The following is a 26101-nucleotide window of genomic DNA, read 5'->3' on the forward strand; positions in this document are numbered from 1 at the left end:
CACCATGTTGAACAACCATCACGGCTGTCCATCTCCAGAAGGCTTTTCATCATCTTGCAAAGCTGAAACTCTGTATCCATTAACCAAGAGCTTCCCATTTCCTCCTCCCTCCAAGTCCCTGACAACTACCATTCTACCTTTTATCTTCATGACTGTCTGAAGTACTTTCAACAGTCAAGGAAGAAAACTATTTGAGGTACCTTAAACGGTCAAGGAAGAAAAGTGGAATCATATAAGAATTTGTCTTTTTGTGACTGCTTTCTTTCACTTACATAATGTCTTCAAGGTTCATCCATGTTACAGCATGTATCAGATTTCCCTTCCTTTTTAAGGCCGAATAATATTCTATATATTCTATATAATATTCTAATATTATATATATAATATATAACATATATATAATATATTATATATATATATATATATATATATATGTGCCACATTTTGTCTATTCATTCATCTATCAGCAGACACTTGAGTTGCTTTTACCCCATGTCTACTGGGACTAATGCCATGAACACAGGCATTAAACACATACTTTTATCTACTTTTATGTATTTCTTCTTCCCGTGTTCTGGCACAGCTGAAAGGGTTCATGTCCCATATCTCCTTAGAGGGACTTCTCCTTCTCTGATTTCAGTTTACTTGCTTATCTTGTGAGTTCAGTTCTTGATGGGTCCCAGACAAGTTAAGATTTTGTATATTATTCAGCTTTTTCTCATTGTGATGGTGGGAGTGATTTCTTGGGGCTCTCTCCATCTTAAGTGGAAACCAAACTTCTGAACTTTATTTCATTTTAAAAACTAATGAAACAGTGTTGGGAGCAGTGGGAAGATAGAGGAATAAGATGGAGGGATGTTACTAAAAGAGATATTAATGCACATCTTCTATATTTTCTAATTTAGGAAGTCATCAGACAAAAGCAAATATCAAGACCTAGAACTCTTAAGTATGTATTTAGGAATATGGAAGTAAACACTGGGGGGAAAAACTGGTTGTTTCCTATGAAAAGGAATTGAAGATGGTGAGCACTGGAGGAGGAAACTGTTAGTTATATCATATGCCTTGTATAAAATTTTGACTTTCTAAACATGCACATGTATAAAATTTGTTGAAAAGCTTACAATTGTCTTCAGATTCCCCGAAGTGGCAAAATGAAAAAAAAAATAAATAAATAAAAATTTCCTTTTTCTTTTTGAAGTCTAGGCCCCATGACATGGAGAAAACAATGGAAAAATAATTATATAAATTATATCACATTCATTTTATCAATGTAAGAACTTACCTTGAAAGCCAGAAAAGCAATTTTGAATTGCTTTTTTAAAATTAATTTATTTATTTTAATTGTAGGCTAATTACTTCACAATATTGTAGTGGGTTTTGCCATACATTGACATGAATCAGCCATGGGTATACATGTATCCCCCATCCTGAATTGCTTTTATAAAAACAGTTTAGGAATACACAGTATCTAGGCACCATAAGCAATGCAAAGCCACATTTATACGCACAATTTCCTCTTTCTTTGAGCCAACAGGTATCTTGTGAAACAATTCAGGAAGGGAGGACTCTTGCACAGAACAGTTCATCCCAGATGTCCAGAGTGCAAAAATGTGCCAGAGAAGCAAGGAAGAAAATCCAGACAGTTGAATCATAGGAGAACTCTGACACAGAAATCTCCAAGTCTCAATCATCCATCTATATTACCTTCTTGCTTTTTAAAATATCAAACCATTAGAAATTTCACAGTATGAATTTTTAAAGGAAGCTTTGTGTCATTATTTTATTTGGAAACTAGCATGAAAGAAGATATAACAAAATTGAAAACAAGATACTTTTATTAAACTTTTGAAAGCTTGGCAACTGAAGCCTACTCTATTTGCAAAAGGGAGATAAACATGTATTTGAGATACTAGTTTTAACACTGGCACCGAATTGAAACTTCCTCCTTGCCTTAATAAGGAATACTGAAAGACAACAAACTCAGAATCTTTTCAATTCACTCAGTTCAATGCATATCCATACACCTCCCAAAGTCATCTCGCATAGAATCAGTCACACTGTTCCACACTCTGAGAAACACTTTAGCCAAAGACCCCTCCAGGCTTCACATTAACAGATGAATTTCAGAGGATCAGGGCTACCTCTCTTGGCAAAGACAGCCCAGAGGAGGACAGAGATTAAGGAGAAAAATCATTCCCCACCTCCAATCCTATTTTTAAGATGGTAACAATGAAACAAAGAGGGGAATCACATATGAACAAGGTAGCTAATCCTGGATGTCAGAAGGCTACAGAGAAACCGTACAACAGAATATGCTGCTGCTGCTGCTGCTAAGTCGCTTCAGTCGTGTCCAACCCTGTGCGACCCCGTAGATGGCAGCCCACCAGGCTCCCCTATCCCTGCATTCTTCAGGCAAGAACACTGGAGTGGGTCACAGAATATGACAGGGCTGATAATGATGAGGGAAGTACTCCCGGTAAACAACTGGAACATATATCTGTAAAGCAGATGCTGATGAAACAACAAATTCACTCAACAAGTAATTATTGACCTTGTGCTGTGCCAGATACTGCACAGGTTCCTGGTTTGTTCTTTATCACCACTGTAGTGGATTAATGAAATATTTACCTATGTAATAACAAGCATCTGTGTGTGCCATGTTCCCTTCTATTTCCATAACATATAATAATGCTTTGGGGATCACGAATGTCCTATATACTCCTAGAAGAAGACAATCTTAAACATGAAATGTCGGGGCAGTTATTAATCTAAGCTCCCTGCATACTCAGAAATCTCTTCTATCTCATCTGTAACAAATATGAGGAGCTTCTGCTGAATGTTTTCAGAGATAGGGACTCCTGAACCACACTCACACAAGACTGTTTTCTCGTAGAGAAAATCGACTTCTCTGAAATTCCCAACCATAGGTCCTAGTTCTCAAGCAAGCAATAAAGATGAAATCTTTCTTCCTTTTGACATTTGGAAGCTCATTTTATATTTATCTTGGACTCTTCTTTGCCAAGTTTATGGTCCGTAGTTCAAAAAACTGCTCTTACAAAGCAAACGGTTTTTCCATTAGTTCTCCAGCAGACACATGATCATCTGAAAATGGGTGCCTGAAACCAGGCATGATACTTCAGAGTTTATAACAGAGAATAATAGGATAGTTCCCCTTCCCACTATTTAGACATCACTGTGTGCATGGCTGTTTATCCTATCCACATTACATTGGCATTAAGTTGGACAGCATTCCCTCAAATCTCATGTTCTTCCTGGAATCTCAGAATGTGACCTCATTTGAAAATGGGTCATTACAGATGTAACTGTTTACATTAAGATGAGGTCATAGGGGAACAGTGTAGGTCCTTAATCTGATACCACTAGTAGCCTTAAGAGAAGAGAAGAGACACAGATTCACCATGCCAGAGGGGGTGGGAAAGAACGCCACGTGACAGTGGGGGCAGAGATTAAGGTGATGCCTCTGTAAACAGAGGAACACCAACGATTACAGGCAGCACCAGGAGCTAAGGGGAAAACATGGAACAGATTCTCCCCAACAGGCTTTAAAGAGAGAATGTCCCTGCCAACACCTTGAATACAGGCTTCTATCTTCTTGAATGGTGAGAAAATAAACTTCTGTTGTTTTAAGTCACCCAGTGGGTGGTAATTTGTTAGAACAGCCTTGGAAAACTGACACAGTAGTTCTGTCTCGCACATAAAATACTTCTTTTTTGTTTTTGTTTTGTTTTCCTTCCAGTAATTGATCATCACTGAAGCAAGCTTTTCCATCAGGAATCCATGTAGTGAGTATGAGTATGTCTGTCCAGTATTATCTAGTCCCCTCTTTCTACTAGGGATGGATTACAGATTATGCCTTGGTAGCCCCTTGGGTCCATAAGCACAGGGGTGGTGGACTGCCAGTCATGATGCCCTGTTCTTCCTCTGAACTTGTTCCCAAAATGCAAGTCCATGTGCCTGATGCACAGCGAGGCCAAACAATGCAAAACATCAGAGTTCAGAGTAGACAAAGATTTATTACAGGGCCCTGCAAGGAGATGGGAGGCTCATGCTTTAACAACCCCAAACTCCCCATAAGTTTTCAGCAAAGCCCTTTTCTAGGAAAGGAGGGAGGGGTGTGGTTAGTTGCTGCAGACATCTTTTGTCAGATTCCTTTGTTCTTGAGGTCAGGTAATGATGCTCCTGTAAATCTCTACTGAGTGAATGTTATTCTCTGTTCTGATTAGGAAGGGTCCGGGTCCCAAGGTATGACTTTCACCCTCCAAGGTTTGGGTCCCGGCTAAGAGGAGATACAGCTCAGTTGGCAGCAGGTCCCTCAGGGCCAAGTTCCCAGACCCTACTCAGCGGTCATCACTGAGGGAGCCAGGTGCCCAACCCAGCTGGCTCTCAGGCTCCTCAGGCCGCACAAACTGGGCGGGGGCAGGTCCCACAGGTTGTGACCTGCAGCCTCGCTGCTATTAGGTCACAGAGGAGAGGATGGGGGAGACATTCACGGCTGCCATCACGGCCTGAGCCAAGGCCAGTGGGCGGCCTTGGGGAGGACACTCTGGAGCCCTACAGAACACAGCCTTCAGCCTATTCCCTGGGCCCTCCAGCTCACCCACTGGCCCAAGGCCTGGTGAGCTAGAGGGTCTTGGGGAGAGTCTGGGATCCGCCTCTTATTTCACTCTCTATGTCAGGATCGACACTCCACCAACAGATGAACAAATCCCCCCACCAAAGGTTGCTCCTTGACAGCTGGCTGCTTGTGGGCGGGGCCCGCTTCGGTGCTGACCAATGGCTGAGCAAGACTCATTGCCAGGTAACAGGGAGAGGAGTAATGGCGCACAGGGAAGGCAGTGCTCTGCTACAAACTGGCTCTCTTTCTTTCTGGCTCTCTCAGAATTCTAAGTCTTGAGCACAGAGCCCCACTCATGGAAAATAGCTAGAGTTGACTTATTCCAGCACCAGGTTATCATTTCCAAGGTCTCCTTCATCATGTCCTTGCTTCCATAAACTCCTCCAGGACCATACACTGAATCCCTTTCTGTTTACATAATCCAGAATCAGTTTCTATTTAATTCAGTTAAGGCATGCTGATAAATTACAAGACTGAAAATTTAAATTCAAAGACTGAAGCTTTGAATTTTTTTCTGTTGTATTTTATTGCTTATCTGATTTTGACTTACCACTACTAGCAGGTTCCATTGAAATTTCAGCTTCATTTCATTCCCTTCCACAAAATAATCTAATTTGCTCAATACTTTCCCATGTATAACGGTCTGTAATGGATTTATTACTGTGTTTTGCAAGCCTCTACGCCTCTGCCCAAGAAAAGGAACCTGATGGAAAACTTACAAGAAATGAATGGACAGTTTCCACCTGGACTACTAACAACATTTTCACTCTCACTCCCATTAACAGTGAACTAGTCACATGGTTTGAGCCCTAAATCAGGTCCAACCAGAAGCCAGATACATATACTCCCATGTTTTACTCAGTTACACATTCATGAAGCCTCTTTTTTTATTCCCCTCTCAAGTCACTTAAAATCAAGTTTTCTGATTCTTTACGGTGAAAATATATGAACAAATTCAAGTTTAAATAGTTACCTTCAAGGGCATAGCTGAAATATGGTGAATTAGCAGCGTACAAGGACAAAGAAGGGTGCAGGCATCATGCTAAGATCTTTACTTGCTTATCTTACTAAATCATCACAAGAATCATACCCATAATCTGGTCAATGTGATTTGCAAAAGACAGGAGAAGCTGGAAAGTCAAGTTATTTGTCCAAGTTTTCACAGCTAGTGACTAAAACATGGAGATCTGAATTCAAGTTTGAATGATTCAAAAGGGAATGTTTGTTCAAAGTTGCAATCTGTCCTGGCTTTCAATTTTGTCTTTCATTATCACAACTGACAATATATCTTTACCATAAGTTACAAATAAGACAACATACATAAAATACAACTCACAAAGTATTTCCAACACATGCAGATTTTTACATTTTCACTGAATCTGAAACTCTTCAAGGAACCACAACGGCAACAGCACTGATTTAAAACAAAAACAAAACTATTAACTTTTAATTTTGTTCACTCCAATTAGGAAAAAAATAAAGATATCATTTTGATCATTTAAGTGAAAAGTTGAGTTGAGCTCTTGTACAAATTCAATTAGAGATCCACTGATGCCCTTTTTAATCTGCCTATAAAAGACCTTTATAACAACTGAAATGAGAGATTGAGTTGAATAACCATTTTTAAATAAGCAGAATAAACATGGCTTTACCCAAGAAAATAAGTGTGCTCTTAAGTGGAGAATGTTGGGATGGAGACTCTGAAAATAGACTCAGCTGAAATGATGTAGCATAACCTTCGGCAAATCACACCATAATCCTGAGTCCCCAAGGCCCCATCAGTCAAAAGAGGACAAGACCACTTCACCTTCAAAACCCCATCCTAACTATGATCCACTCCCATGTCCTTTTCCACCTCAGTTTGCTCACCAATGGCCCCACTGCTGCCCCATCCTGGACAGTAACCATTTAAATTTCAGCACTAGAAGGACATATAAGCCCATCACCATCACTATTGACAGGCACTTTGCTTTCAAAATATTTCCTCTAACCCTACAGTGAAATCTATAGGAGAAAAAAAATTCTGTTTCAGGGATGAGGAAATTGGAGCACCACGAGGTAATTTAAAAAAAAAAAACAAAAACAAAAAAAAACACCCTTCATCTAAAGTCACAAAACTACTAAGGAAGAGGGCCAGATCAACTCCCTGGACTGCTATCCCTGTTTTCTGCTAATGGGTAGTGAGTGCTCTGGCTCATCCATTGGTCTTTTCTAAATACATCAAATTGATTCACAAGCCAGGTTGCAATGCTGGTTCAAATCAAAACTGCTGAAATCACGTTTCATAATCCAGAAGACTAAGATCTATGTTTGCTCACTGGAGTCCCAGACCAATGTCAAGTACCAGGCATGTTTGTGTGTAAAAGCTGCTTCCAGCACCTGTAACTGCGCTCCCAGTGACAAACAATATATCTCTTTCACCTCTTTAAAAGGACAGAGACAGCTCTAAACCACAAAATTAGAAGGGATTGTGTCAACCAATTTAGCCCAGTATTCAGATTCCAAATGATACCACATAATGAATATTCCAGAGATAGAAGAGACACACTCTTTATTATAAGGCTGAAAGCCTCGGGAAATCTTCTAGGCTATTTGCTTCTTCAGATGAATAAGCATTTATGAACGAAGGTAAAACCTTCCACAGGTAGGGTTACCTTGCTAATAAGGTAAAATGAAATTAAAAACAGAAACTCTCTTTGCCTTTGCTATAGCATAAATTTCAAATTCTTGCTTTTGTTGTTCTCACTCTTGAATTCAGCAAGGGCAACATACACTGTTCAATAAAATTTCCAGTCATTACACTGCCCTTCTTCGAACCGGACAGTAACTGACCTGCGGCAGTGACCACCAAGTTTGTTTACAGGTAAGAGAAACTGCCATATTAGTTCATTCCCCATTCCCAATACGTATCCTCTGAGAGTTTAAAGCATAGGTGGTACCTAGCGCAGCAGAGATGCTCAGCTCTGTAATCTCTGCTATTAGTTTCATCAAAATAGTGACAGGATACACTCGGTTTTTGAGAGTGAGCCTTTGTTGCAGTTTTATTGATGAAAATGATTTGAAATTCTGCTTTACTCTAACCATCTGTACCAGCCAGCCCACTGCCTCCTACTATGGCTATTAAATGTATAAAAGGGCACACATCAGCTCAACAAGTGTCTGCGGGAAAAGAAACCATCTCTCCTTGCTCAGATGTCAAATAAAATCAATAACTATTTCCAAAAGAAAGGAAGAGGTAGACAAGAACTGACCCCTTTCACCTCAAATTGCTTGCTCCCTCCTTATCTGATCTATAGAGAAACCCATGTAACTGTTTCCCTCCTATTTTTTTTTCTCCTTCTGCATTTCACCCAAGGGGGTCTGAAGTATCAATATTTTCAAGAAAAGGCTATATATATCTCTATAGCCTCTTCAAATTTAATGAAAATGAATACCCATCTTGTGTTTCTTTGTAGAGACAGACTTTTAGAGACATACATGAAATACATGGTATGCTAAATAAACGTAGTTTTGCAAACCAGTTGCAATGCACAATGCAGCTCAGTATTGAGTTCAAGTGGCCAGAAGAGAGCCTGCTAGTGCTGAAATTACACAGGCTTGCTGAATTTACAAAGAGTATTATCATTGGTTCAGATTATCTTCTTGAGGCTTCACAGAGCCCATAAGAAGAGCCCTCGATCAACACCAGTGGGGCTCACAGAGAAGTTCTGTTTTCCTCAGTTCTTTCCGTCTTGTCTTCAGGAAGAGGAAGCCTTCCTAAGATCAAGAATATGCAACTGAACAAACAATTGAATAAGGCAATTCAGCGCTGCAAGCAGAGAAACTGAGATTGCCTTTGTGGAAAACAAGGGCTCTCCTGACCCAATATTTTTCCAAAAGACAAAGCTCTGTTCCTCTTAGAAGCAGGAAACAGTTGTTTGTGTTTGTACACACAGGAGTGAAGGAGGGGATACTGACCGCCCCGGAGACTAAGCAGGAGGCTCTTCTGCTGTGTGAATTCCTGAGGGACTGAGGGCTGGTGACGGCCAACAATGGAGGGAATGGTTATTATAACAAGAAAGGAAGTAAGCAGCCCTAATGAGAATCCCTTTAGAATGAATTCTGAGATCAATCAGCCAACCAACAGAAGCACTGTGCAGGTGGAAGTAGACAGAGGGGAGAGGGTGGAAATGCTGATCAAATCTCTTCAGTGTCATTATGACCAAGGTTTTCTCTAACAGGTGTTCTGAGTTCCTACACGTGGGCCATCTTTGAACAGCGCCCTGATCTTATTACATCTATGAGTGTAAGCTATTGTTCCTCCTTCCAGGCAGCGTATTGTACTACAGGCCAGAAAGGTTTGCTTCTCAATACATGCCTTGCTGTCGATTTAAAACTGAAACTAAATCCGTGAAAATTATATGGGATTCTTACCTTTCTGTGTGGACACCTACAAACTCTAAGGTTTCATCGGGGAACATTTCATGAGGCTTCTAATAAATGTTCAGCTAACATTTTCCTCTGATTCAGTTCAATTCCTCACTACATGAAGAATTTATTAAATTTAAAATAATATTAATTAAAAAGAAAAGCTATGTATTTTTAAAAGCAATTAACAAGTTCAGTGAAAAATACTGCAGTAGAACAGTTTTAACTTATCATCAAAAAAAAAAAAAAAGCTTCCTATGCATACTATATGTGTCTTTTCAGACATTCCCAACCTATTTTAGGACCTCTTTTTTGAAGGCTGAAAAGAAGTTCTGCTAAAAGGAAACCTCTTTAATTTACTTTAGCAAGTGTTTTTGTAAATGGGGAAGTTTGCAAAGACAGTCTCTTAATATTAACTACTCTTGATTTTTCAAGGTAGACTGCCAATGAAAATATGTGAAAGCATCCTGACCCGAGTAGCTTTTCACTCTAATCACACCTGTTCTAAGCTAGTGTTCCTCATCTTCAGTACTACTGACATTTGTGTGTGTGTGTGCGCTCAGTATGACTTTTGTGACCACATGGGCTGTAGCCCACCAGGGTCCTATGTCCATGGAATTTCCCAAGCAGAATACTGGAGTGGGTTGCCCACCAGGCTCCTCTGTCTAATGAATTTCCCAGGCAAGAATACTGCAGTGGGTTGCCATCTCCTTCTCCAGCGGATTTTCCTGACCCAGGGATTGAACCAGCATCTCCTGCATTGGCAGGCAAATTCTTTACCACCATACCACCTGGGAAGCCCCAGTTGGATAATTCTTTGTTGCGGGGACAACTCAGTATATTGTAGAGTATTAGCAACTTCCCAGGCCTCTGCACAAACGATGCCAGTAGGACCCCTCCCCACCAAAGTGTGACAATCAAAACATCTCCAGGTACCACCAGTATTCTTTGGGGGGCATAATTGCCCCTGTTGAGAACCAAAGTTCTAAACCTATCAATAATATCTATTCCCTGGAGTAAGAGAAAGTGATTTCTCTTTTCCCAGTCTGGTTAATATTTGTCTCACTCATTATTCTGCTTCATCAAGCCATTTCACCACTTTTTTTTTTTTTGGTAATGTCTTTACCTTAGGGCTGTAAAGAATCTGTTGATTATTTCCTAAAGCAAACCTGAATTTAGGTAACAGTTCTCCAGGAAAATTATTGTCAACCTAGACTTCTGAAGACTAGGAATCAGTTCAAGGGTACAACCCTTTGTATTTCAAATGCAGGAAGTTTGGAGTTAAGGAGACAAGGGTTTTCTCATTTCATACTGAATTTAGCATTATATAAATGAAGTTTTACCTCCACACTCAGGCAATATCTTCAGATGCCTAAACTCTAACTTTACTTGATATCCTAATCAATCTGCCTAATTCTCCTTCCTCCATGACTCTCCAGCAAAAAACAGACAAACATACTTCCTTACATCTATTTGAACAGCACTCTGGGGAGAATTAACAGGCAAAATAATAGCTTATTTTACCTTTACCACATGTATCAACAATAATCAATGAAGAAAAAACAGTGGTAGAAGCAGAAAATGACAGTATATGTCTTTTTATTCAAACATTTCACCTTATGGATATCCAGAATCATGGTCATATTTCAAAAGGTATATTCCAGTAGTTACAAGAAACTGTCACATGGAATAAGATGATACATCCCTGCCATTAGAAGCTTGTTGCTCTTTCTGCTGTGTCCCTCCAAGGGTCAGTGATCACCCTACAAGACCACCCATCCTATGGTCCTCATCACTTTTTTAGAGTTCCTCACTTCCCTTCCTCTGAGTTTCCCCCCTGCAATCTGGATGTTCAGAATTATTTCTGATGACTGCACACACCATCTTAGAGCCCAGTCCCCAGAGACATCGGCAGACAGTAGGTACAGCTCTCGCTCCCCCTTCTTTGAGTCCCTCCACAGATGGCACCAGTTTCCAGAGTTGACTTCATCCTCATTTTTCATATTTGGTGAAGCCTCGCTTAAAATATGGCCCCGATGACAGAATACAGCAAGTAGGATGGAGTCTGAAAAGCAGTGGACACGGTGCCCACTCCCGCTCTGCCGCCCCCTTCCCCTCTAATTTCAGATCTGTACATTGCAGAAGCTTCTTCCTTTCTTGAGGTTGGTGGGTAAAATATCTACTCGTCAAAGAGTAGCTTTTACATACAGCTTTTTTGCCCTCAGAGTGGGTTTAGTCTACTAATCTTGTCATTTTTCCCTTTTAAGTTACAATTTAATTACCTGTGGGGAACTCAGGGGAGACCCACCTCCGGAGAACCAGTAAGTGCCACTCACTCGGTCCAGTTTTCTGTACTCTAGCTATTTGGAGCCATCATTTGGGGTCCGCGGGGCAACATCACAGAGTCACCTGCAGGGGCAGCAGAGCGAGCTGCGGAACCCCCCCGCGCCCGTCCCCCGTGAGTGACGCCCCAGGGAAAGAGCCGGGGGGCGGAGGGAGATTCGGGAGCCCCTCTAACCACCGGGATTCCTGGGATTCCCTCTGGCAGAAGAGGGACAGCCGCGTCCTCCGGGTACCGAATCGGAAGACAAGACCTGCATCAGGTGTGGGGGTGTGCAGAAGCCAGGAAGAGGTTAGAGAAGAGCATCACTGGATGAGCAAAGAATGTGACCCTAGGGAAAGGAGGCAGAAGAGACGCAGGAGAGCACGTTTCCTTTAATCCCCTCCCCGTGCCGCCTGTGGAGCCCTGGATCTCCTCGTCATGGAGACAGACTGCAGTAACACAGGCGACCCCGGGCGGGCAACACGCACACTGGCGCGCGCGCACACGAATACTCACACGCCCCGCCGCGACTTGCACACTGCAGACTTCTGCCTGACTTCCCGGCCCCGAACACCGCACCTTCGGGGCGAGACCGCGGGCTCCTGTGGCCTAGAGGAGAACCTCCCACTTCCACACACACACATCCCCCGAAACATACACATTCAGATCCTGCTTTGTACCCCCATGGGTGCTGGGAACCACTTAAGGGAAGCACGGACAGCTCCCCTGCAAACGACTACCTTCCCGGTTGCCTGCAAATCTACAAACTCGCCTTTCAGCAAGCCGCTCGGTAACCAAGCCAGGTAGGAGATTAAGGAGGAGCTGGCTTGCAAGTGAACCTCAGAGAACCACTACTAAGTCACTATTCAGAGGACCACACGTAGCAGCCTCCAAGCCTCTCCTGAGCCTTTTGGTCCTAACCCTGGCTCCATTCCTCAGCTCGATCGCTGCACTGTTCCCCTCCTCCTCTTCACTCAAATCCCCCAGCGATTTTCCAGCTGGCCCTTCCGGGCCACTTTCTGCATCCATCCTCTCTGCCCAGCCAGTTCCCAACATTTGGCCACGCATATTCGCTTCAAAGACCTTGATCCAAGGCTACCTCTTTCCATCATTATATCGCCCTGATCTGGTACAGATTCCCCAAATTATTAAGAGTCCACTCGCTTCCCGAAGCAGACGGCCTCTTCCACCGGCGTCCTTTGCTCTGGTTCAAATCCGCTTTCCACGCGCCCCACTTTCCATCCATCGTCCCTCCCGCCGCTCCAGCCAGGACGCGCTCACCCTCTCCTATGCCTTCCACACTGGGTTCTCACGTCGCTCCCACCTTATCCCCCGGGGACACCCCTCTTTCCTTCTGCGGCTGTTCTCAGCCAGGAGTCCGCATCCCAAACCCAGCCTCCCCCGCCGGCACCAGCCCGCTTGCTGGCAGTGCGGTTCTCCCCTCTCCCCAAGTTGTCCCCTTTAGCCTCCAACAGGAGTCAGTCCGGCCCTCCCGCTTTGCCGGTCCCCCGACTCCAACATCCCAGAGGTTATCACTTTCAAACTGGCCGAAAGGCTGGCCGAGGCGCGGGGCACCGGGCGCAGTGGGACCAGCCGGTTCTCCGGAGCACCAGCCGCACCTCCCGCCAGGGCTTCCCCGGGGGCGCCGGTCCCTCGCCCCACCGCCCAGCCACCTCACAAACTTACTTGCGGGTCGCCGGGAGGGGGCTGCGGTGAGCGGCGGCGGGCCCGGCGGCGGCGGCGGCGGCGGCGAGTGCGCCCCTCTCGGCGGGGCTGGGCTGCGCGGCGCCGGCGTTGCACTCGTGCGGCCGCGCGGCGGACGGGCTCAGCCTGACGCAGCCCGGTTCTGCCCCCGCCGCCGCCGAGGCCGCCGAGCGCTTCCAGACATGCTCAGTTTCCAGACCTGCCCGCGTGGACGCTACCATGAGCGAGCGGCGGCGGGGGAGACGGAAAGGAGGCGGCCGCCCGCCGGAGGCTACCACGCCGGAGGCCGAGGGGAAGCGGGGGCGCCGCGCCGCTAAAAATAGGTCGCGCGGAAGCCGCTGCTTGGGTTTAAAGCGCCCCCCCGCCCCCAACCACCACGGCGGCCTTGGCGCTCGCGCGTCCCCGCAACCGGGCACTGGGGATCTGAGCGCGCGCGTCCTACTAGGTCCCTGCCCGCACTAGGAACCCCACCTCGGTGAAAAACCGAGCTCTGCGCCCCAGCACCCGAGTCTTCGCCGGAACTAAGCCCCAAGCTTCCCCGATTTCGGGCTCCAGCCTGTCCGGCAGCCGAAATTTCAGGCTCTCGCCAAAGAAATGAAAGAAAGTTGAGTTAAAGCAGTGGGAAAGCTCCGTGACAGCGAAATTAAGACTTCTGAAAGAAAACTGCAAGTTTTTTGGAATGCTTAGTTTTGCTGGAAGGAAAAAGGAAGAAAAGAGCGTAATGATCCACGGCCGGGAGAGGGGGCTCTGGAAAGAGCAAATAAAATACAGAATTCTTTTCAGGCCGTCTCTGACTCCTCATTCCACAGGACTTTGCATCGTTCGCTGACACCCTCCCTAACCTTAGTGATTTTGTTATTCTTGTAATCTGAACTGTAATTTCTTTCCCGCACGTTTTACCTCCTCCCTTCCTCCTCCAAGCCGACTTTACATGCAAAGAAGGAAAGGACGCACACTGGAGACTGGGTGGATTCTGACACCTGAACTGGAAACCGGCGGATTGGTAACCCTACGTAGGGAGGGCTCGGTACTGTTGACCAGTTCGGCCAGAAAGCATCCTGAGGTCTCCTGAGCATCCAGCTCTTTCAAACCTCAAGGTCGCAGAGTCGCGGCACCTGCAAATACACCTTCCCCGCTCTTCATTTTCAGTCTAGTCTACCTTCATTCCTAGAAATCTACTTTTGAACATTTTTCTTCCTTGAAGTGAGAGGTACAAAAGTTTCCTGGGTCAAATTCCCGTCTGCATTCACTCTTCACAACCATCCAATAAGAGAATTAGTATTATTCCTATTCGAAAGATGAGGACGTTGAAGTTCAGGGACGTTCCTCTCTTGTCTGAAATAGTAGTGTTGAACCCAGAGTCTACCTGACTAGAAACTCCGATGGCTTACGTATAATCTATTTCTTTGAATCAATAGCTTTACCTGATAAGGGCTAGCCAAAAAAAAAAAAAAAAAAAGATTTCTCTCTGCGGAGTGCTCAGAATGAGAAAATGCCAAATATGAGTTTTGCTTTTCATTGTTTCCCCTCTAATTTCTTTCTCAACATTCACAGCTTAGATTGTATGTATTCTATTGAAAGAGACGCGTTTCGTTTTTATTCATTCAGAGAAGATGCACTGCGAATCTTCTAAGAACAACGCACCTACTGGCAATGTATTTTATATCCCACTGTTCAGTCTTTGCTACGCCTACTTTCTTTTGCTGTTGTTACAAGTTAGTGAGGTTCCCGAAACCCTACTAAGTAATGTAGGTGTACATTTTCACAGAACTGAGTGGCATGTGTCTCTCTGGACTAAGCTGTCCTCGCTCTTAGCTCCCCTTCCTCTTAAAATTTAGTGCCATGTCTAGCCCCAAATAGATGGTTGCTTAATGTTTGACCTCTTACTTGCTAGTCTCCAGCTTCTCCATTCCTTCTTCCCTTTAGTGTGTGCATCGCATAGATGTCATCTCCAGAACTAGAGCCACTTGGTAATGACACCAGTTTCCTAATTTTCTATGAGCAATTCACTAGGAAGATCAAAATGGAATTTCTCTTAAGAGTATCAGCACGATTCTTTTCCACAGGTGCTGAAAGAAGGTGAAAAATATACTTTATCTTCATCCCAGTTGTGTTTCTTCTTCCTTTCTCAGTAATTAATCCTACAGTGGGTATGATTATCTGGACATCTTTATGCTACAGCATGCATACTAAGCTTAATCATGAAACAGGCAGATTTTGATGTCAAAGTGAAGCCTGTATGATTTCCTACCCATCCATGTAGTTGGAAAACCTGCTGCCTTCAGGATTCTAATTAGCAAGTGACAGAAATTCAGCTCTAACTTACTCAAACAAACAAAGGAAACGAACTGGGCTGTGTATCGATAACTCAGCTGTGCTGATTCAAGGCTTAATAGCATCAGCTGGAATGTGTTTCTCTTTCTCACTTGCTCTCAGCACTGCTTTCTGTTTGGGCTTCGTTCTCCAGCAGACTGTGCCCAGAGTGCAGCTCCAGCCTTACGCACATGACAAAGTTTGCAATCTTACAAAGAAAGCAAACCTTCTGCTCCGATGAGCACATCAATCTTTGTAAAAGGAGTCTGGTTAGCTGTCCTTGTGCATCCTCTAGGGGAAGAAACCTCTCCAAAGGAGATAAAGTATCCAGTCGGTAGAAGAAGGGATAAGGGATGCTTGAAAGATAGAAATAGGCATCCTCCACAGGCATGTTTCCCCACAGAACAAAAGGGACAGCAAGCCCATGGCAGGATATCAGTTGATTTGAGTTATTCAGAAATGAGCAAAAGAATAATGATGCTTGCAAGTGTCTGTCGTCTTTTTAGGAAGAGATGCTTTGATTTGCCTGCCTAAGGGTAGCAGTTAGTTCCTCTTTGTTGCCTTTCCATCTATATTTCAGGACCATAGATACTTACAAGGTGGTGCCACTCATTAAAGCTTTTTAATGAGCCTTCATTCAGCTGAGCCCTTAAGTCTACAATCTGTCTGTATGAGAAAATGACATTTTCCACATTCTTAAAGCCCATTATTATTTTTTTTTTGATTTAACATACCTGATAATTCTGTAAACCATGTGAAAATTAAAAACTGGGCTATGTCTCTTTTGCCTCCAACCCTGATGGGGAAATGCTGCTCTTCCTATAGTAAATATGTTATGTCTTTCTTATGGATCACTGCTAGAATTATTGAAATAAGTGATCATCATTCCCTTTCTCTTACCCCAAATCCATGCAATTCACTTGTTCCCTTTTTAAATATTTGTTTATAAATAAATAAATGCAATCTATGAGTCACTTCATTTAAACTGTATTTTATAATTATATTAAAATCATCAAATTCAGATCTTTTCCTTAATCTTCCTCACTGACTTCCTTTTTTTTCTCATTGACTTCTTAGAACTCCTCAGTCAGTGTCTCTTGCACCACACCTTATTAATCCACACTTCTAATTATTCCTCTCTCATTTTCCTAGTTCTTTGTCCTTCTCTTACACCACTGTCCCATTTGTTTTTGTTATCTGTATACTTGTTTTTCCTCTCCCACTGAAACACAAGTTTGTAGAGGATTGGGACTATAGCGAATTTATGTATGTGTGTGTGTTTTATCTTCTTCAGTGTTTGACAGATGTTTGCTGAAGCGTTAGTGGGTTATAAAGGGAAGGTGAATGTTTAGATCTGAAACAATGGGTCTAAACCTGAAGTCCCCAGTTTCCTTAACTGGAGAAAGGCTGGAGAAGGCTGATGCTGGGGGTAGGATGACATGGCATGTAGATTTTTTTCTTGTCTCTCCATTTTGTCTGAGGATAGCTCAGGATAGCCCTTTCTTCCCTCCCTGACATTTTCTTACCAGCCTTCTCGAAGTTGGAATGCTTCAGTGTGATCTGTGCCACACTGCCAAGCACCTGTAATTTTCCCCGATACTGGCACTGACCACTGAACATATTCTGCTTCTATTACATACAGACAGTTTATTTTAGACACCTGAACACTAGGCTGCCTCTCCATTGCACTCTCTTCATACTAAATTTTCTTTTAGAAAATCACGACTAAATTAGGAATGTGAAATTATTCATAATTGAGTTCCTCAAGAGAAAAGGCAGTATCATGATGGCTTCATTGAAGAGCTATTAAGAGCTTGTCTTTTTGATACCTGTTATTTTCCCATTGTGGAAAAAAAATGTATAAAAGGGAGAACTAAATGGGAGCAATTCAAAGACATTAATGCCCAAATTATTCTTTCATTTCATGACCACAGATAAATGTCATAACAGATCAACTAATGATATGCACTAAAGGTATAAATGTTCATTCCCCACCCCCTGCCTGCACTTCAAGGCTAAAACTGCTCTAGGTAATAGTCATGGGACATTAAGGATGCTCATAGTATTTGTGAATCAAAGATGCTTCTTGACTAAAAGACTTAGCTCTGATGGCCCTTTCCTCAGGGAAGAAGAATGTGGGTAATTATGCACTTCAAATATCAAGCTGCTCTTTTCTTGCCTCTAAATCTAACACAAACATGGCTTAGTTATTGAGCAGGCAGCAAGATTGGGTTACAAACTGCAACTCTTTTCACTTCTCATTGAATCCAGTGCTACAATAACAAATATTCTTAACATGTGATCTCAAATTCTCAAGTTTTATCAAGAAATTCATGATCTTTAAGTTATTTCCATAATACATTTGAATACAGTAGTTCAAAAATCCTATTCTGCATCAGTTAATAATATCCAACACTTATCATTACCTCTGTGTCTCATTCTGCAGTAGGCACTTACTTTGCATATTTTTATCATTTAATTCTAATATCAGTTCCGTGAAGTTGTATGTTACTTATATCTTTTACATTGTCCATATAGAAATCCAATCTAAGCTAGTTTAGGTGAAAAGTAAGATTTTCCAGCACAATAGTGCAAACTGTAACCTTCAGAAGGCAGGGGGCTTCTCTGAACCTCAGGTTGTGGAAATACTGTTATGATTCTGTTCATTTCTCATCCTCATCTCTCCCTTGTGTCAGCTTTATTACCCCACCTTGCAGACAGACTTTGCCTACAACTGGCATAGTCTAAGGATTTCTCCTTTAAATATAGATTGAATGTGTTACACTTGTTTTAGCTTTAAAACTCTCAGAGAATTAGTTACTTGCTTCCATAAAATAGAATATGGAAAAGGGAAGTAGCAACTTTCCAGCGGAGAATCTTGGCAGACACCATCTCAACCAAATGATGAAGGTTAACATCACTAGTGATGTCATGTGGAACTTGTTTACCTCCTGATACAATATGATAAGAAGGGCACTCATCCTATAGAATTATTCCCCCAAATTAGAAATCTACAAAATATCAGGCAATCTTAAACAAAGCAGCAGTCTATAAAACCCGAACAATATTCCTCAAAACTGACAATCATAAAAAAAACAGGGAAAGACTAAGAAACTGTCACAAACCAAAGGAGACCAGAGAGAAATGAAAACTAAATCCAGTATTGTACCATGGATTGGGTCCTGGAAAAGAAAGAGGAAATTAATGAAAAATTAACAGGATCTAGAGTTTAGTTAATAGCAGTGAGCCATGTGCTTACATAATACCAAATTTTGCTGTATTAAAATTATGCCATCAAGATCCAGGGGAAGGAGTGTGTGTGTGTGTGTGTGTGTATCTGTGTGTGTGTCTGTGTGTGTCTGTGTGTGTGTGTCTGTGTGTGTGTGTCTGTGTCTGTGTGTCTGTGTGTGTGTGTCTGTGTCTGTGTGTCTGTGTCTGTGTCTGTGTCTGTGTATTCTGAGAATGCTAGCCCAGGGAAGAAAGAGGGACATAATTTATCAATGCGGGGGTTCTTATCAGAGGGTTTGTGTTTCATGTACAAGTTTGAATGGCTGGAAATTGTTCTAATGGTTTGTTCACTTGGTTATCTAAATCCTGGTCTTGTGGCTGCTCCTGCTGCTGCGAAGTCGCTTCAGTCATGTCTGACTCTGTGGGACCCCATAGATGGCAGCCCACCAGGCTCCCCTGTCCCTGGGATTCTCCAGGCAAGAACACTGGAGTGGGTTGCCATTTCCTTCTCCAATGCATGAAAGTGAAAACTGAAAGTGAAGTCACTCAGTCATGTCTGACTCTGAGCGACCCCATGGACTGTAGCCTACCAGGCTCCTCTGTCCATGGGATTTTCCAGGCAAGAGTACTGGAGTGGGGTTGTGGAGACTATCCTAAATGGAGCTGAGATCCTAGAAATTCCTGTGTGTGATATAAATGGGATGTGAGGTTGTGGAAATAGGAATGTTTGAGTAGCATTATCAAGGAGGATTGGCTCAACTATTCCCTACTAGAACCTAAGAAGGACCAGAAGACTTCTCATCAAGACACTAATTTCTTCATTGATTCTCCTCTTTGGCCACAAATGAAGGTAAGAGATGTTGACATTGAAATGGTTTCTAGGATTTAATGGAAATAAAGGAAAATCAATGTGAAAGAGGTCAAGAACCAACTTAACCACCTCAGTCAATGTGGGTGGTTATCCCAGTGGGTAACAAGGCTGAAATGGTCATAAAAGTGTGACCCAAAAGAGATATTTTGTTGTTGTTTAGTTGCTCACTCATGTCCAACTCTTTGGGACCCTATGAAAGAGTAGTTCTCCAGGCTCCTCTGTCCATGAGATTCTCCAGGCAAAAATACTAGAGGGGGTTGCCATTTCCTTCTACAGGGGATCTTCCCAACCCAGGAATCAAACCCAGATCTCTTGCATTGGCAGGTGGATTTTTCACCATGGAGCCATGAGGGAAGTCCCACAGAAATCTTTCAGTTCAGTTCAGTCACTCAGTCATGTCCGACTCTTTGCGACCCCACAAACTGCAGCACGCCAGGCCTCCCTGTCCATCACCAACTCCCGGAGTTCACTCAGACTTACGTCCATCGAGTCAGTGATGCCATCCAGCCATCTCATCCTCTGTCGTCCCCTTCTCCTCTTGCCCCCAATCCCTCCCAGCATCAGAGTCTTTTCCAATGAGTCAACTCTTTGCATCAGGTGGCCAAAGTACTAGAGTTTCAGCTTTAGCATCATTCCTTCCAAAGAAATCCCAGGGCTGATCTCCTTCAGAATGGACTGGTTGGATCTCCTTGCAGTCCAAGGGACTCTCAAGAGTCTTCTCCAACACCACAGTTCAAAAGCATCAATTCTTCGGCGCTCAGCCTTCTTCACAGTCCAACTCTCACATCCATACATGACCACAGGATCATGACTAGACGGACCTTAGTCGGCAAAGTAATGTCTCTGCTTTTCAATATGCTATCTAGGTTGGTCACAACTTTTCTTCCAAGGAGTGAGCGTCTTTTAATTTCATGGCTGCAATCACCATCTGCAGTGATTCTGGAGCCCCCCAAAATAAAGTCTGACACTGTTTCCACTGTTTCCCCATCTATTTCCCATGAAGTGATGGGACCAGATGCCATGATCTTCGAAATCTTTAGAAGTGGCTAAAAAATCATGGTCTCTTTTGGACTGGATACCTGAGTATCATACTAAGGTCCTACTTTATAGGTAGCTTGTGTTCTGGTGAAAATGGACTTGACTTAAATCACAATAGAAAATCATGGCTTTCCACCTAATTTTCAGACCTGAGTTAGAATACTGGAGTCTGGTTACACTCAGAGAAGAATCTTCTATATTTTGTATATATGTGTATATATATATATATATATATATAATTTATTTTTTAATTGTAGGATAATTGCTTTACAGAATTTCATTGTTTTCTGTCAAGCCTCAACATGAATCAGTCATAGGTATACAATGTCCCCTCCCTTATGAACCTTCCTCCCATCTCCCTCCCCATCTCACTGTCTAGGTTGATACAGAGCCCCTGTTTGAGTTCCCTGAGACATACAGCAAATTTCCATTGGCTATATATTTTACAAATGGTTTAATGTAAGTTTCCATGTTACATTACGTCTCACCTTTCCATACGTCTCACCTTCTCCCCTCTCCCCATGTCTGTAAGTCTATTTTCTATGTCTGTTTCTCCACTGCTGCCCTGAAAATAAATTTTTCAGTACCATTTTTCTAGATTCCATACATATTCATTAGAATACGATATTTATCTTTCTGTTTCTGACTTACTTCACTCTGTATAATAGGTTCTAGGTTCATCCACCTCGTTAGGACTGACTCAAATGCATTCCCTTTATGGATGAGTAATATTCCATTGTGTATATGTATCACAATTTCTTTATCCATTCCTCTATCAATGGACATCTAGGTTGCTTCCGTATATTCCATAGACACAGAGTCTGCCTAGTTGATTGTGTGGATTTAATCTGCAGCTTGTACAGCTGGTGGGAGGGTTTTGGTTCTTCTTCCTTAGCCACACTGCCCCTGGGTTTCAATTGTGGTTTTATTGCCACCTGTTTATGTGGGTGATCCACTGGGGTTTGCTCCTGAGGCTGCCTTGGAGGGCTTGAGTTTGCCCCTGTGAGGGCCAGGTGTGGAAGTGGTGCAGCTGCATGGGTCCCAGGGGCTCTGGCAGCACCAGGTACTCAGGGGAGTTGGCAGCTAGGGCAGCAGGAAATACAGTGCTCTAGAAGGGTATGGCAAACAGTATTGGCCAATTCACTCCAGTATTCTTGCCTGGAGAAGCCCCTCCCTGACCGAGAAACCTGGCAGACCGCAGTCTACAGGGTTGCAAAGAGTTGGACTTGACCAAAGCAACCCCATGCACTCAGATGCAAGACATTTTTTTGCCTGTGGCAGCCCTGCCCCAGTGACAGTTGATGGTGAAGGTGGCGCAGCTGCTTGGCTTGCGGGGTCCCTGGCGGCACCAAGTGTGCCGGGACACGGACTGCCTCCGCCCCAGGAGTTCTGGCCCTATCAGAGTCTTTTTCCGAGCCTCTTGTAGCTGGTGATCAGAAGGCCTCTTTTGTCAGTCTTTCTCTGTAGCTCTGCTAGTTCAGGCACTTAGACGGCTCCCTTGCCTGGGGTCCTTCTCCGTTGTTCAGCATGTCAGGCACATAGAGGACCCCCCTGCCCCCGGCCCCGCCTGCGGTTCTACTCTGTAGTTCAGTGTGTCAGGCGTTTGATGGGCAGCCTCTCTACTGTTCAGGGGTCTGTGATCGCATGTGGGGAGAAAGAGGCTAAGAGGCTATGGTGGTGGCTCTGACCCCTGTGCGTGACTCAGCAGTATCGCCTTGCTTCCTTGGCTGCCCAGCTTTCCTTCACAGGCATTTCCCACCACAGTTTCCTCCCTCACATCCCCTCTATCCCTCTCTCTGCAGTCAACAGCAGCCCTCACCCTGGGGTTGATCCACAGTCCCTAAACTCCAGCTCCCAGCTGCTGCACCTTCCAGGGCACCTGTGTCCCTGTCCGGGGTATGTATGGCTGTAGCAAGAACTGCCTGATTCTCATTCCATTTAGGCTGCCACAGATCAGCTGTTTCACTCTCAGCCTTAAATGTTTCTCCTCTGACTCAGGCAATTGCTCGCTGTGGGGATCGGACCCCTGCTTCAGTTTCCCCACCCGCTGAAGGCAGGTTCGGTCCTACTAACACTCCTGTTTCCCCCCCAGTTCCTTCCTCCTCCTGAGTTTTGCGTGGTTCTATAAATTCTTTTCCACTGGTCAGGTCCTCTTGTCTGCTCTCAGTGGGTGCTCTGCATGCACCGTGTCTGTGTCTGAGTGTGTATTCCTTATGTGTCTATGGAGAGAGATGTGCTCATGCCCGCCTATTCCTCCACCATCTCATTCCCTTCAACAAGTAGATATTTAATTCTTCCCCCTCATTTCCCCCCAAAGGACTTGCAATTATTTCCCAGAGACACTATCTTAGGAAAAGGGAAATACCCAGATCTTTCTGGGGCTTCAGTTTAGTTCAGTTCAGTTCCTCAGTCCTGTCCGACTCTTTGCGACCCCATGAATCGCAGCACGCCAGGCCTCCCTGCCCATCACCATCTCCCGGAGTTCACTCAGACTCACGTCCATTGAGTCAGTGATGCCATCCAGCCATCGCATCCTCTGTCGTCCCCTTCTCCTCCTGCCCCCAGCCCCTCCCAACATCAAAGTCTTCTCCAATGAGTCAACTCTTCGCATGAGGTGGCCAAAGTACTGGAGTTTCAGCTTTAGCATCATTCCTTCCAAAGAAATCCCAGGGCTGATCTCCTTCAGAATGGACTGGTTGGATCTCCTTGCAGTCCAAGGGACTCTCAAAAGTCTTCTCCAGCTGCATTCTAATTCTAACTGAGAGCACCACTGTGGTCCACTGGCAGAGGATAAGTAGAAATTCTGTTCTTAGTGTCACCAGGGGCTCTGTGATTCTACAAACACATTCTGTACTTAATGTTCCTTCCTGAGTGAAGAGTTGGAATACATATACTCAGCAGCTGTTATGAACTCTGACATTATCATGAAGGTTTTCAAGGCAGAAAATCACACCCCCCATAACACACAAGCAAAGCAAAATACTCCCCAAAGACCTAAGCCTCAACCTCACTAGCAAAGTAATAAGTAGTGAGCCAAAGCAATACCACAGCACTTCAGGAATCATAGACAAAAGTGTTACCACCGAACTTGCAACTTACAAATGTAAGTTTCAGGGGTAGTGATGCAATCACACACCCTCCCCCCTCAACCCCCCCACCCCCACATTTAACTTACCTCTTTCATTTATGCACAAGCTATATGGATACTAGAAAAAGAGGATTCTCAGAAGCTTAATTAGGTAATTACACCAACTGCAGCTGATTTTTCAAAGGTGACCTCATTACTGGAGCAACTCAAGACAGCCCCTGACATCTGATATGCATCTATTTATTGGCCAGATATGTTTTTCATTGTCTCTATAAGCTCAAAACTGTAGAAGGTATTCAGTTTCACCTTTATTTACTAGAAAAGCAGAACAATTTACTGTCTTTTTTTCAAGTTGAGATGAATTCTCTGGTTCTGCACCATAACATACAATCCAGAAGTCCCTTGATTATGTCATCCTCCCCCAGGTTTTATGCTGAGCAACTGATGACACTTTCCTAGGAAGATATGGTGATCAGAAAATCATAGGTGCACTAAGTTGCTTTGGCAAGACATCCAGGAGATGGGGAGATAGATTCAGATAAAAATTTCATATATGTAAGAATATATCTATGGATATATATAATTATTACCCAGTTATTTATTTAATGTTGCCCCTCTTGGCTAGAATGTATGTTCCAAAAGAGCAAGGATTGTGTCTACTTTGTTGACCACCATGTTACCAGCACAATCTCAGCACCTAGAATAAATGAATGTTCAATGAATAGGTGTGTTATTTAATATTCATCGTCTCCTAAAGAATGGTGAAATTTTTATAACAGCTCTCTTCTTCAGGCAGAGATGAAGTTTTTTACTGCTCAGCATTATAATTCAGAAAAGGTTTTGAATTCTGCTAAAACAAGATTTGATGTGTAATCATTTAGAGAAAGAAGCATGGTTTGGAATAAGTAATAAACATTATAAATTTTCTCAGATCTCAATGACTTGTGCTTGAAAGAACTTCCATTTATGAAAAAGGACAGCATAAGTACTTCCTTTCAGAGAGGCTAGGAAGATATCAGTCACAAAGGGCAATTATGATATTGTTTTGTGTACTTTTTGCTTTTACCACTTACTGTTGAGCAAACAGTTCATGAAGCACCAAAATGATGCATATTTAATAGGACAGGAGGTCAAGGGAACAAAAGAGAGGAGTAAGCAAGTAAGCAAAAATGAAACATCAGTAAGACATTATTTTATTTCAAATTCTTAACAAAGAAGTCAGTAAGAAGGGAAATATTTGGTGAACATTCTGGTTTTTTACTATTAAAATTGTGCTGTTTTAAAGCTTCTAGGGTAAGAAACTTGTTCATTAACCCATATTTATTTAAAGAGGCTACCTTATGCCTCTCCAATGAGAAGATACTCCCTCCTAAATAAGCAGTACACTAGGCCAACAGAGAAAAATCTACGTAGGGCAGATGAATTTGCTTCATTTACCCACCTCCCATTATCTTTCTAGAATCACTGACACCCCATTCCCACCTCCCAGAGTTGGACTGGATGTTCTTCCTAAAGCGAGTGTTATCATGTTGTACTCTTTCCTCTGGATGCTCTTCCTAAAGAAAGTGTTATCATGTTGTACTCATTTCTCTCTAATACTTACTGGTTGCCGTTGACTGCTTTCTCATCTGATACTTCAGTTGAGGAAATGGGTGTATCTTATTTCAGATAATATCTCCCACACTTGCACAGGTGCCTAGGCACAAAGTAGCTTCCAATAAATATGGGTTAATGAACAAGGACATGAAAGATGACATGACTCTCTACAGAGCATCATCCCAGATTTGAGGGAAAAGGAACTGATCTTGACATTTTTTAATTCAGGGAAACAAATGTGGAGATGAGGATTGATCATGAGGTTAAAAGGCCCATATCCTGGACTTGCACTTTCTTCTGAAGATCAGCATCATTTTGACCCATTCAGCACTAAAACAAAGCCTTGTATTCTGACTGTAGTGCAAACTCTTCTGCGATAGAGGAACCAGTGTGGTAAGAGGATTTTTCAAGGCATTCACTGTTGTAGCTATAGAAGCAATCAAGTTCTTTCTTCCACTTCCAGAGGCTATCAAAAATAAATTGGTTTCCTTTTAGGATTAGTACTTTTTATATCCTGACTGCCCCCAAACTCTAAGGCTGTATGATTTTTTAATGTAAATAGTGAAAGTGTTAGTCTCTGAGTCATGTCCAACTCTTTGTGACCCTATGGACTATAGCCTGCCAGGCTCCTCCATTCATAGAATTTTCCAGGCAAGAGTACTGGAGTGGGTAGCCATTCCCTTCTCCAGGGGATCTTCCCAACCCAGGGGTCAAACCCAAGTCTCCTGCATTGCAAGCTGATTTTTTACTGTCAGAGCCACCAGGAGTTTTGCTATTTTAATTTCATTTTCAACTGTTTGTTGATAGTATCGATATATAGAGATATAGTTTCTTTTGTATATTGATCTTGTATCTTATAAATTAACTTATTAGTTCTTATGTATGTATACGTTA

The 26101-nt window shown here is 43.1% G+C and overlaps 1 protein-coding gene across 3 annotated transcripts in view; it reads right to left on the bottom strand.

The window, feature by feature from the left end:
• Nucleotides 1-13364, bottom strand: part of OXR1 (oxidation resistance 1) — a 517492-nt gene extending 504128 nt beyond the window's left edge. For 2 of the 3 annotated variants that reach the window (XM_069600384.1, XM_069600382.1), the window contains exon 1: nucleotides 13056-13364. The gene's annotated coding sequence lies outside the window, so the exon portion shown is untranslated. The remainder of the gene's footprint in view (nucleotides 1-13055) is intronic. The other variant, XM_069600385.1, reaches the window with a different exon arrangement.
• Nucleotides 13365-26101: the final 12737 nt, after the last annotated feature.

Source organism: Ovis canadensis, chromosome 9 (assembly GCF_042477335.2).
Source record: "Ovis canadensis isolate MfBH-ARS-UI-01 breed Bighorn chromosome 9, ARS-UI_OviCan_v2, whole genome shotgun sequence".
NCBI classification, from domain to species: Eukaryota; Metazoa; Chordata; class Mammalia; order Artiodactyla; family Bovidae; genus Ovis; species Ovis canadensis.